This window comes from Trichosurus vulpecula, chromosome 2, assembly GCF_011100635.1.
Source record: "Trichosurus vulpecula isolate mTriVul1 chromosome 2, mTriVul1.pri, whole genome shotgun sequence".
Classification (NCBI taxonomy): Eukaryota; Metazoa; Chordata; class Mammalia; order Diprotodontia; family Phalangeridae; genus Trichosurus; species Trichosurus vulpecula.
The window spans coordinates 37379042-37393379 of record NC_050574.1 but is presented as its reverse complement, the minus strand read 5'-3'; the positions used below and the strand labels follow the sequence as shown (position 1 = coordinate 37393379).

The 14338-nt window shown below is 40.7% G+C and overlaps 1 pseudogene; it reads left to right on the top strand.

The window, feature by feature from the left end:
* The first annotated feature begins 3282 nt into the window (after positions 1–3282).
* Positions 3283–13279, top strand: LOC118836339 (annotated as a pseudogene).
* The last annotated feature ends 1059 nt before the right edge of the window (positions 13280–14338 follow it).

Here is a 14338-nt window from a genome sequence, read left to right as displayed (position 1 = left end):
TATCTCTAAATGCTTACATCAATAAAATAGGGAAAGTTCAGACTAATGTATTGGGCACCCACTGAAAAAAATAGAAAAAACCAAATTAAAATACCCAATTAAACACTAAATTGGAAATCTTAAAAGTTTAAGGTGAGATTAGTAAAGTTGACAGTAAAAAACCTTTTGAATTAATAAATAAAACTAAGAGTTAGTTTTATGTGAAAGCAAATGAATAGATAAACAATTGGTTAATTTGATTTAAAAAGAGGAGAAAACCAAATCACTAGTATCAAAAATGAAGAGGGCAAATATACCACTAATGAAGCTGAAATTAAAGCAATTATAAGGAATTATTTTGCCCAACTAAATGCTAATAAATTAACAATTTAAGTGAAATGGAAGAATATTTACAAAAATACTAATTGCCTAAATTATTAGAAGAAGAAATAGAATATCTAAATAGACCTATTTTAGAAAAAGAAATTGAATAGGGCATAAACGGGCTTCCAAAGAAAAAAGCACCAGGACCAGATGACCTTACAAGTGAATTCCATCAAACATTTAATGATCAACTAATTCAATATTAAATAAATTGTTTGGAATAATAGGTAAAGAAAGGATTCTATCAAATTCCTTTTATGAAACAAATGTAATCTTGATACTTAAACCAGGAAGAGTAAAAACAGAGGAAGAAAGTTATAGACTAATTTCATTAATGAATATGGATACAAAAATCCTAAATAAAATACTAGTTAAGAGATTACAGCAATATATCACAAAAATTATATATTATGATCAAGTGGGATTTGTACCAGGAATGCAGGGATGGTTTAGCATAAGTAAAGTATTAACAGAATTGATTACATCAATATTACAAGTTTAAAAAAATCATTTGATTATGTCAATGCATGCAGAAAAAGCTTTTGATAAAGTTCAACACTCATTTCTCATAGAAACACTTGAAAGTATTGGCATAAATGGATTTTTCCTTTTGTTGATAAAAAAAATGTTTGTTTGAAATCATCAGCAAGCATTATTTGTAATGGGGACAAACTAGAAGCATTCTCTGTAAGATCAGGTGTGAGAAAAGGATGCCCACTTTCCCCAGTATTATTTAATATTGTATTGGAAATCCTATCAATAGCAATAAGAGAAGATAATGAAACAAAAGGCATCAGGATAGGGAATGAGTTAATAAAATTATCTCTTTTTGCAGATGATATGATGGTATACTTGGAAAATCCGAAGTATACAACTAAAAAGTTAGTTGAAACAATTAATAATGTTAGAAAAGTAATAGGATATAAAGTAGGTCCACATAAATCATCAGCATTGCTCTGTATCACAAACAAAATCTTGCAAAAAGAGGTAGTAAAAGATACTCCATTTAAAATAACTCTAGACAGTATAAAATACCTGGGACTACACCTACCTAAACAAACCCAGGAACTTTATAGACAAAATTATAAATAAAAACTTTTTATATAAAGAAAACCATATTTAAATAATTGGAGAAATATCAATTACTTATGGGTGGGTCCAATATAATAAAAATGTCAATTTTATACAAACCAATTTATATATTCAATGCCATCCCACTTAAATTATTAAAAAAACTTATTTTGCTGCATTAGAAAAAAAGATAACAAAATTCATTTCAAAGAACAGAAAGTCAAGAATATCAAAGGAAATAATGAAAAATGTAAAGGAAAGAGGTTTAGTGGTACTAGATCTTAACTATATTATAAGGCAGCAATGATCAAAACTATCTGGTATTGCTGAGAAATAGAAAGCTAGACCAATGGAATACAGTAGACATATTTACAGCAGCAAATAAACTTAATGACTTTGCATTTGACAAGTGTAAAGGCTTAAGAATTTGGGAAAGAATTTACTATTTGGTAAAGATTGTTGGGAAAACTGGAAAGCAATATGGCAGAAATTGGGCATAGAACAATATCTTACACCAAAATAATGTCAAATGGATAAATGACCTAGATATAAAGAGAGATTTCATGAGAAAATTAGAAGAACATATTACTTATCAGACTTATGGATAGGTGAAAAATTTATGAATAAATGAGAGAGAGAGAAAAGTTAGGTGTAAGGTTTTCTACAAACCATTCTGTAGAGTAATTTGGAATTATGCCCAAAGGGCTATAAAAGCATGCATGGCCTTTGACCTAGCAATACCACAGATAGGTCTGTATCCCTGTGGTGTTAATGTGATTGAAGATCTTCCCCCACCCATTAATCCCATTAAGAGGTCTTAGGTGGAGCTAGTTAAGGGAAGTTTGATTAGGTGAGGCTTTCTTGTAGGAAGGTCCGCCCTTTTGCTAATTAGGTCAGGAAGGTTGTGAAGCTCTTGGGCTCTAAAAAGGGTATATATACTTTCAGAGTAGCCATTGAGCTCTCTCTCAGAACTTTGGTTGGAGAGGGCAGAGGCAAGCAGACAGCTAGGTTTGTGAGTGAGTGTTTACAGGAAGGCCTCAGCAGAGGGGAAGGTTATGGGTTGGCTTGGTTCCCTGCTGTGATATTGTGTTTTAAGTTCTTTGTTGTTATAATGAAGTGGACAAACTGATTTTGGGATATAATTGCTGCTATATTGAATTGGAGTTATTAGTTTTGGGATTTGATCCTCTGGTGTCGGAATAAATGTTTTACTTCTGCCTTCTATATGGAGAGTCTCTTATATTCTGCAATGCAGAACTATACAGGCATATTCATGTCACCATTGATACTGTGATATTTGCCTTACTGATACAATTCCAAAAGAGATAAAAAAACAAAAAGGAAAAGGATACACACACACACATATACATATATATACATGCATATATATATATATATATACGTACATATATATATATATATATATATATATACGTACATATATATATATATATATATATATACATGCAAAAACATTTATAGCAGCACTTTTCTGGGGGAAAGAATTACATATTTGGGAATCACTGAACAAGTTGTGGTATGTGATTACAATGGAATACTATTGTACTATAAGATGGCTAATGTGGAAATATGTTGAATATGGTCATAATTGTATAGCCTATATCAGATTGCATGCTGTTCTGAGGAAAGGGGAATGGAGGCAGGGGGAAATTTAGATCTCAACATATTATAAAAGGAAATGTTGAAAACTAAAACTGAATAAAAGAATAAATTTTTTTCCAATGTGAACAAGTGAACCAGCCTTTATTGAACTAAATATGCAGCATGATTTAAAGCCTGAAGATGATTAGGTTCCTTCAATGCCATTCTATAATGCTATTCCCAGACATGAAGGTATACAAGAAGTTCTTTAATCTATTACCTCTCCTTGTACATGTGTATAAGAATTGGAACCTATTAAAAGACAATGATAACTATTACATTTCCCCTTAGTGGGGTTGGTTAATTTCAAGAGAGAAAATTTAGGATCTTGGTGAGAAAAGAATAAGGTGGATTTGAAGGGTGACTTTTTCATCCTTAGCGGGGAATAACACAGAGCTGGAACTTTGGAGGAATTGTGAGAAGTCCACTAGAACATGGCTTGATGTTGATTTCCTTTGGATCAATGGTACTCTTGAGGGTAAAGTTTTGCAGAATGGTGACCAGGAACAAAAACAATTCCATCTTAGCCAGGCCCTCTCCTAAACATATCTGTTTTCCTATAGAAAAAGCCATGAAGTACTCACTCTTCTTAAAACTGCCATCCTCATTCAGGAAGTGCCCTGGGTCAAACTGATGTGGGTTGGGGAATTCTTTTGGGTCAAACAAGACAGAGGAAAGTGATGGGAGCACAGTTGTGCCCTTGTACTTCTGGGTGCTTCAGGAGGAGAAGCAGGCCATATCTTAAAGTGGTACTGGTTGTTTCCGTTGCAGCATCAAATAAATCCATTCCTGCTGTTGCCAGATTTTCCAGGTCAAACGCAGAGTCTGGATTTTTTTGGTCCAGAGAAGCATAAACATCTGGGTTTTCTTCAAAGCCAGGGAGCTCATAACAATGGCTTGCCTACTCCTGCTGTGGCTCAGAGCTCCAAAAGAGAAACCTCTGGGTTTATATGTCTAAAAGAATAAATTTAAAATAAAAAATGAACTATGTCATCATCCTTTAATTTGTCACCATTAGAAGGTTGCAACAGATTAAGGTCATGGTCCAAGTTCATAGCAATTTTGCCATTGGAAGTGAAGCTGTGAAACATTCTGAGGATTTGAGATAATGCCCCCAGCTAGAGAGAGAAACTATTTCACAATGAGTTGGGATTCAAGCCTGCTCTAGGAAAGGCCACTCTCTCCCATGTTGCCTCCAGAGCTCTCCTGAGCCCTCACACCTTGAAAGAAAGGGCACAAGGGAATTCCAAGGACAGAGGCAACCAAAATGTTTGGGAGAAATAAGTTTAGATCCATCAGATGCAGTTTCTTTAGAAATACATTTTTATTGATGTCTTCTACTTTTTACAACACCATAGTTATCTCTAGTATCATTCTCCCTTCCTTTTCCAGAAAGTCATCCCATATAACAAATAGAATTTTTAAAAGATACAAAAAAGAAAAAAGAAAAAGAAGAGTGGAAAAAATCTGAAAACTTTTGCATTGTTAGCTATTATTCTTCATACTCAAAGAGGAACAAAATGACATCCCTATGTTGGGGTCGATATACTGCGTGTCTGGCTGTGGCTGATCAGATCAGTATGAACTTGGAAGGCTTTACCAGAGGTCAGGCACAAATAGTCCATGGGAACATTTGGAGTGGAGATGGCTCTATATCTCCGTATCCCAGGTTTCTTTTTTAGCTACTACAATTCTGCTTTGCTCATAGAGCACAGCATTTTCTTTGATGTGGACATGCCATGCTGGTTGGTCCTGTGCCATCCTCTGTGAACCTTACACCTTTATGAAGGGGTAGCTTGGGATTGTCTTCCTCTGTCTTTCCATTCAAGTGCTGTTGGTTCCTTATATTTTTGTTTCATTTGCTATAATTTTTTGGTTTGTTGTTCTTTTCATTGACATTGCTGCAGAACTCTATTTATTGTTATCCTGGCTCTGCTGACTTCACTCTGCATGTATGTGACTGAATGTGGGTGGGGGGAGGGATCTCAAAAACTCGGTAACACTAAAATGTTTATGAACACACAAGAACCAAAAATTAATTCAAAATCAAATACATAATGAATTTGCGGTGCATCTGGCAGCACTTGGCCATGTTGGATTGTGTGACTTCACTGCATCTTTGATTCTGAACACAAAGGATGTGCACTTTAATCTGTGCAAGCTGTCACGCCATGAAAGGCCAAGGAATACTGCCAGAAACACCTCAGCTCAGGTTCAAGACTTGTCTATAATGAATTGCAGTGTTTTTACTGTACATACAAAGTTTTCTGCTCTTACAGAAACATAATAGCTTAATTACGGAAAATAAGGACTTTAATATTTTCCTGTCACCATTTCTTGGCATGTAAGTATAAAATTAGTGTATCTTTGGATTGTATTGTGTTAGAATGTTTGATTTTAAAATTGTTGTTTTCTCCTTTTATTACAGAAACATATGTTTAATTGCGGCAAGTAAAGACAAAAGCCCTTTAACATTGTATTTCTCCACCATCACTGCTGTATGTGTATGTAAGCATGAACACCAGTCTTTAAGCACAAAGAAATGTAATTTCATAAACCGTTGTCCTGGCAATTTCCACCAAATAGCAAGTTCTTATCCCCAAATCTCAGATCTTTATGTTTATCAAACATGAAGTTACTATCATCGTGTACTAGTATGTATTTTATGCCTACTGTATTCCATGGATCCATGATTCTAGTTTTTAGCCAGTGCTAGATAGTTTTGATAATTACCACCTTAAAATACAGTTTAAGATCTGACACTCCATCTTTTACATTTTTAAACATGATTTCCTTTGCTATTCTTGACCTTTTGTTTTTTCAAATGAATTTTTTTTCTAGTTCAATAAAATAATTTTTGGTAATTTAATTGGGATGGCACTGAAGAGGTAGATTAGGTAAAACTGTCATTTTTATTATATTGATTCTGCTCTGTCTCTCTTCTTTAACATCCCTGTCAATTTCCAAAGAAGTGAAGTTAAAGCAAATGGGATCATTGGAGTCCTAACTGTTAGGAGAATATATGATCTGCCAGGGATGGAGGAGAGGAAGACAATCTTTCCCTTCGAGCTGGTCCTCCACTAAGTCTGTTCAGATCATCAACCATTTACTGGACTACCAGTGAAGCATTGGGCCAGATCCTGGTGGAGGAGAGGAACTTCTCTGCCTGTGATGCTGAACTGGCAGGGTGGGATGGGGATGGGGGGGTGGTTCTGGGTATAATCTTAGAAACATAGAATCAGAGCTGGAAGGGCCTTTAGAACATGGAATGTCTGATCTAGAAGGGCCTTTTGAATGTAGAGCATAGAATATCAGAGCTGGAAGAGACCTTGGAACACAGAATGTCAAGAGTTGGGAGGGATCTTAAGTCATGGAATGTTGGGAAGGAATTTAGAACACAAAACGTAAATGGTTAGAGCTAAAAGGGGCCCCACATACCTATTATTTGTATACATAGTCTTCCATTATACAGAGGGGAATGCATTGTGCCAGCTGGGATCTAATGGGGTGTGACTTTTCCCCACCATAGCTTTGGGACAAGTATGGCAATGTATTTATGATGTTCCTGGGCCCTCGACCTGTGGTTGTGCTATGTGGGCCTGAGGCTGTGAAGGAGGCCCTGGTGGAGAAGGCTGAGGAGTTCAGGGGCCGAGCACCCATCTCAACTCTTGATTTAGTTGTCTAGGGGCAGGGTGCGTGGGCCATGACATGTCAGGGTTTGGGGAAGAGTGACAAGGTGGTGGTGAGGCTCGAGGAAGGAGGGACTTCAGACTTTGAGGATAAGAAAAGGAGACAGGTAAGGGTAAAGAAAGAGGAGGATCAAGGTGGACAGAGGAGAATGATTAGAAAGTAGAATAAGAAGAAGACAAGGGAAGAGAGATTTGAGGAAGGAAGGATGCCACTATGGCAGCTTCCCAAACCCCATCCCATTTTGTCTTTGCCAGTGGTGATACATGGAAGGCCTTGCGCTGATTCTCCCTGGCCACTCTTCGAGATTTTGGCATGGGGAAGCGAAGCATTGAAGAACGGGTCCAAGAGGAGGCCCACTGTCTGATTGAGGAGCTCCGGAAATCCAAGGGTGAGAAAAAGGATGCAGGCACAATTAGAGAAGAGAGAGATAAAGACATTCAGGGAGACACATCAAGAAAGAGAAGTATACAGAGAGACATACTGACAACTAAAGAGACAGGCCCAGAGACAGAAGATGAGAAAGAGAACAAAAGAGAAACTGACCACCAGGGAGGCATAAAGGATTGGGGCAAGACCCGGGGGACAGAAAGGAACTTCCTTTCCCAGATGCTGAGTTGAGGGGGAGTGGTGGTGGTTGTTGGTACAATCTTAGAAGCATAGCAATTATCCAGAGGCAGAAACATGGAAAGAGAGGAATAAAGAAGCAATAACACTGGAGACATGGGAAGTTCTCACTGACCTCCTGAACCTCTTTTCTCCACTCTTACCCCTTCCCTCCACAACTTTTCTGTTCTTTCCTTTCCCCAGGAGCACTGTTGGAGCCCACCAACATCTTCAACCCCATCACGGGCAATATTATCTGCTCCATTGTGTTTGATGAACGCTTCTCCTATGATGATGAGCAGTTCCAGGGCCTGCTGCACAAGTTCACTGACACTTTTGTCATAACAAGCTGTTTTTGGGGCCAGGTGGGGCTTGGGATAACAGGGATAGAGTGACACAGGGAGAGGGAAAAGGAAAGGAAGACAGAAGTGGAGACATAGAAGAATTGAGGGCATTGGAGGACATCATAGTGCAGGAACCCAGAGAAGGGACACAGGGACACAGGGGAGGGAGGACACAGGGAAAGGAAAACAGAGAAATAGCTGGTAGGGACACAGGAAGGAGTGGGCAGAAAGAAATAGAGAGGGAGAGGATACAGAGAGCAGGTAGATTGAAGAAGTGACGTGGGAAGGGTGGCCCAAGCTTGGAGGAATGCTGTCACCAGTGGAAGTTAGGGGGCTTATCCTATTCTCTCTTCCCCTCTTCTTCCACATCAGCTGTTTGAGCTATTTCCAGGTTTCCTGAAGTTCTTTCCTGGTCCCCACTGGCGTGCTTACAACAACCTGACACTTGTCAATGCCTTTATTGCTGACAAGGTGGAGAAGCACAAAGTGAGCCTGGACCCCAGTTTCCCTTGAGACTTTATTGATGTGCACCTGCTCCATATGGAGAAGGTGGGCAATCCCTCCCTTCCCCTCCAAGTACTGAAACCACATGTGTATATGTGTTTGTGTGTGTGTGTGTGTGTGTGTGACAGAGAGAGAGAGAGAGAGAAAGAGAATGAGAGAGAGAGAGAGAGAGAGAGAGAGAGAGAGAGAGAGCAACAGAGACACAGACACACAGAGAGAGACAGAGAGATAGGGAGAGAGACAGAGACAGAGAGAGAGACAGAGACAGAGATAGAGGTGAAGGAGGGAGAATGGAGAGGGAAAGATTGATGAGGGGGTGAGGGAGGGAGAAAGAGAAGATGGAATCCAATTGTTCTCTTGGTGAAATTTGGTGACCAGCAACCCTTTTACTTGTGTCTAGGGACAGAGAGAAGGAAAAAGACCAAAAGATTTTGATGAAAAGAAAGGGAGGTCTAGAAGGAGAAGACAAAGTATGAGAGAGAGCTGAAGAGAGTGTGTAGAAAAGGAAGGAGGAATAAACACAGTAAGGGAAAAAGAGAGGCAGAGAAGGTTTTCACAAGGCTCTGTCTCTTCTGAGCCCCACTCCCTTTCTCTTTCTCTCTCTCTCCTTCCTTGGTGTTCTCATTAACTGTTCCATTACTTTCCCCCCTTCTACGTAGAGGTTGGAGGCAAATCTGCAGAACCAGCCTTTATTTCTCTTGTGAGCTGCAACCCTACATTTCCAAGTGCCTGCTGGACAGCTCCTTCTGCAGCTGTGACCCCATAGACACCTCTGATTGTAAACTCCAGAACTAGATTGTAAGCACCTTGAGGGCAGGACTGTCTTTTGCCTCTTTTTGTTTATCAAATGAAAGAATGAAGATACCAGAAAAGGACCTCATGTTCCCCTCTCCTTCTTCCCATCTATCCATCCTGCAGTCTTCATTATTTCTATTGATGGCATCACCACTTCCCAGTTATCCCTCTTTGTAACCTCAGAGTCAGCCTTGATCCTCAATTCTCTCTTGCACCCCTTATCCAATAACGTTCCAAGCCTTACCATTTCACCCTCTATGTCAACTCAGTACTAAGTTCCACTCACATGACTTTTCCTCTACTTCAAGCCCTTAGAGTTCTCAGCTGGTTTAGCAGGATAGCTGTTTAATTGGCCTCCTTACTTCCAATTTCTCTTCCCCCCTCTCTAATCTAGCTCCCAGTCAGTCAGTGAATAAGCATTTATTAAGTCCCTATCATATGCCAGGCACTGTGCTATGTATTGACAATACAAAGAGAGTCAACAATACAATTTCTGCTCTCAAGGAGCTTGCAATCTGATGGATCGCTGCTAAATTGATATTCCTAAAGCATAGACTTGACTGTTTCTGTGCTCTCTCGAAGAAAATTCATGGGCTTCCTATTGCCTCAGAATAAAGTTAAAAAAATCTCAGTCTCACACCTGAAGGCTTGCAATGTGTTTCTCTTTTTAGCTATATCTTACATTGGTCCTCTTTGAATTTCCTATTGCTGTCAAACTGCCCTTCAAGGTTTCCTCTTTTGGCTCACAGGAGATTCCACATCCTGCCTCCTTGCCTTTGGACAAGCTGTGGCCTATGCCTGGAATGCCATCTGTTTGTTCCGCTGCCTCATAAAATCCCTAGTTTGCTTCAAAGCCCAGCTCAAGTGCCACTTCTTACACCTTTCTCCCTGCCTTCCTCCTTCTCTTCGCTAGGAAAAAGGCATTGCTAACACTGAGTTCCACTACAAAAACCTCATCATCACTGTCCTGTCATTGTTCTTTGCTGGCACCAAAACAACCAGCACCACCTTGCGCTATGGCTGCCTCCTGCTTCTCAAGTACCCCCAGGTGGCAGGTGGGTCAATGGGAGCAGCTCCAGGGAGTGATCCTTCTGCCCAGAGATTGGACACAAACAGAGGCTTTGAGTGGAGGTTGAGATCAGATGGAGGGAGTGAGCCTGTTGTAATTGGTAACAAGAAGACCGTTTTCCTCACCCTCAGTTCCTAAGCCCCCATCTCAGGCAAAGGACTCTGTAATATGACTTAAGGGCTATATATATAGTCATTTTCCCTTTGTTCTCCTGTGCTATGGATAATTTTAAACAGCTCAATTCTCCCATGGGAAGCTGTCTCTTAAGGATACCTCACAGCTATTCTGACCCCCATTTAAATAGATAAATTCACTTAGTTATTTAAAATGTATATACATGTATGTACATACACATACACACATGTATGCATGCAGTTTTCCTTCTGAGGCACTTCCTATGAACTGGGGTTATATGTACTTTCCTTTGTTCCAGAGAAAATCCAGGAAGAGATTGACCGGGTGATTGGGAGGAACCGTCTTCCAGAGCTCAAAGATCGAGCCAAAATGCCCTACACCGATGCTGTCATCCATGAGATCCAGAGATTCAGTGACCTCAGCCCTTTGAGTCTGCCCCATTCTGTGACCCAGGACACGTCCTTCAGGGGCTACCTCATTCCCAAGGTGAGACCAATAGCCTCCCCAGGATGACAAAAAGTGAGCCATTTACTTCTAACTCATATAAAGGAACTCAAGATCCCAGGTAACTGATGACCAGAAGACTCCATCCTAGAACACAGAAAGTCAAATGTGGAAGGGTGCTTATAACATAGAAAAGAGAACATCAGAGTTCTAAGGGCTCTGACAATATAGAACAGAATATGCCAAGCAGAAAGGAAAGTTAGAACAAAGAATGCTAGAATTTGGAGGGTCCTTGAGTTATTGAGCAAAGATTTACAGAGTTGGAAAGAACATTGAAAATAGAATGCTGGCATTCTAAGAGCTCATAAAGAAAACAAAGAGAGAGTGTTGACACTGATGGGCACCCTAGAGATCTATTCTAAGACACTTATTTTATGGGGGAAGATATTGAACTCTGGGGAGAATAGAATTTAATGATAAAATTGTATCCCCCTTACAATAGGTTTCTCTCATTGACCGACTTTATATATTGAACATATGTTACTGAAAGAGTTGGAGCCAGCATTTAGATCTTAAACAAAGAATAGCAGAAGGTTAGATACAGCAGAATCTAGCGGCAGAGATATTACCTCTCTGTGCCTCAGTCTCCTCATCTCTACAGTAGGGTTGTTGGATTAGATACGCTCTATGGCTGTGACTTTATCATCCCAGACTCCAATGTTTGTTGGTCCATGGAAACTGATGGGCAGTCTTATTACCCCTGCCTCATTCCCCAATGGTCTAAGTTCTGTTGTGCCTCAGGGTGATCTGGTCTCCTGGTGCCTACAGTGACTTGGGGCTTGGCCCAGCATCTCTGCCAATCTCAACCTTCAATGTGCCCTTGGCTCTAGGCTAAGCTACACCTGCTTTGCCTTGCATTGGCTCTGCTTGCCCAGGTTATGACCTGGATCTGGAGGTCCTTGATGGTCTCTCATGGGTGATGGGGAAGATTTAGTCATGCTCAATTTCCACTTCTGGTGACACCCCTCTCTTGTGGCAGGGCACTGAAGTTTACCCTGTCCTGAGCACAGCCCTGTATGATCCCAGGTACTTTAAGAAACCTTATGCCTTTGACTCCAACCATTTCTTGGATGCTCAGGGATCTCTGAAGAAGAGTGAGGCCTTTATTCCCTTCTCTTCAGGTAAGCACTGTCCACAAGGCCCACAGAGACTCTCCCTGGGGACCCTCCCCTGAAGGGCCAGTTAAAGACAACCAGCCCTAGGCTGTCTCTGTCTATAGGTTTTCACTTCAGGCTGACCTGGAAGATGAGGAGCCATTGGGAAAAATAGGGGATATTGGATAAATTGGAACCCCAAGGCCCATAGATGTCCCATGCACACAAACTATGCCTCTTTTTGCATTTATATTTAAGTACAATATAATACATATATTAAATAAGACAAATACATCTATTCATATTTATCTACCTTTATCAATATATCCTTTATCATATCTCTATTAGCAAAGCAGAATTGCAGTAGCTCAAAAGAAATATGAGAGATGCAAAATTAGACACTTCTTCCAAATATTCATATGGACTATTTGTGGTAGAGCCTTCTAAGAGTTTCTTGGTCTGATCACCCTCAGTCAGACACACTGTACCTTGACCCTCACATAGTGACATCATTTTAGTCCTCTTTGAGCATGAAGGTCAGCAGTCAAACCAAACCTTTCTCAAGGCAGCCAAAGGCAGAGTTTGGCAGAGGAAACAATATCTCTTTCTCTCCATTGATCTTCACGCAAATACCCTCCAGGTGTGTCTCCACTTTATTTCCTGAATACCGTGACATGAATTTATCTTCTTAATATATAATGCCTTTGGAATATGATGCACCCACCCTTCTGCTAGCACATTTTTGGTTATCCATTCCATGTCTCCAAGCCTCAGTGTACCCATGAGATCACATTTTGTCTCCTTGCATTGGAATCTCTGGCTCCTCCTCTTTCTTTCTCATCCATGTGGATTTCTATAGAGATACTAGAAGCCATGGATTTTGTTGCTGGCCCAATTCTCAGTCCTCTCATTTTCCCCCAAAGTGACTCTGTTCAAGGCACTTCCTTTCTCTCAGCCTCAATTTCTTCATGTGTAAATGAGGGACTTGAACCAGATGACCTCTGTGGTCCCTTCCAGCTGAAGAACTGTGACCCTAAATCACTTCAACTCCCTGGGTCTCTTGGGCTTGGAATAGATGGCTGCTGAGGTCCCTTTTAGCTCTCAACCTTTGATTTTGTGGGAATTGGGAGAAATCATTTATGTTACTGATGTCACCTGGTGGACGTGAAGGAAGTATTTTGTGCACTTCACTTGCAAGATGGTCCTTGGGGGGTGGGGTCCCCTTGGCAATGGCCTCCATGACACTCTTCTCTGTACCCATAGAGAAGCGAATCTGTCTGGGAGAGGGCATTGCCAGGATGGAACTTTTCCTCTTCTTCACCACCATCCTACAGAACTTCTCTCTGAGCTCCTCCATGGGTCCTGATAGCATTGACATCACTCCTAGCCTGAGTGGATTTGGCAATGTGCCTCCCAACTACCAGCTTCGGTTCCTCCCCTGCTGAAGGGAGACGAGGACAAGGCCTGGAAAAGCAGCTATTGATTCAACCTCCCTATCATCATCAATCATACTATAACCAAGGTCAACCAGGCCAAGAAGAGACTGAGAGAGACATAGCACCATTTCCACCCTCAGATGAGGGAACCTTGAGCAGAGAGGGGATAGAATTAACTTCAGTTTCCTCATCAGTAAAGTGAGTGGTTAACTCTAAAGTCCCTTTCACATTTAGATCAGTAATGATTCTGTGTTCCTAATAAGTGACCTGAACTTCCCCCTATCCCCAAGGTTCCAACCTCCTTGCATCTTACACATTCAGTCTATATCATAAGAGGGAGTCAGAACCATCCTTAGTGCTCTTGTGTCTCAACTGGGTGATCATGAAGCCTCTGTCCCAGGAGAGGGGAGCAAACCATATGATGGCAAAGCAAATAGAGTGTTGTATTTGGACTGAGGAAGACCCGGCTTCAGACCCTTCCCGTGACATTGACTCACTGAGCCTCATGACCAGGGAGAAGTCCCTTTCATTTTTGCACCTCTGCACAAGGAAGGTAATAGGGTCATTGGTACCAATCTCACAGGGATGTTCTGAAACTCAGCTGACATTATGCAAAAAAGCATCATGATTTTTTTGAATGGGACCTTTGATTTTGTGGATGGAGGGAAAGCTTGATACAGTTCTCGAGTCTACATCTGCTTTCAGTGAATGGACTCACGAAGTTGCAGGAGCAAGCTCAGCTGCAGTGATTTGTCCAGAGTGACCCTGCCAGGATGGTCAGAGAGAGGCTTTGAACACGGGTCTTCTGGACTCTGAGGCCAGCTCTATCTCCGTTCTGCTAGTCAGCCTCTCAGACTGCTATGTAAACAGCAGATACCAGATCGTCTGAGTGAGAAGGGATTTTGGAAGGTAGAATGCTGAAGGGTTTACTGTTCATTGGGTGGGTGGGTATTCAGAAATAGACTAGTCCAATCTACTCATTTGATTTTGATTTACTTCTTCCCTTTAAGAAGTGATTAATAAGCACCTACTGTATGCATAGCAATATGCTTGGCACTGGGCATACAA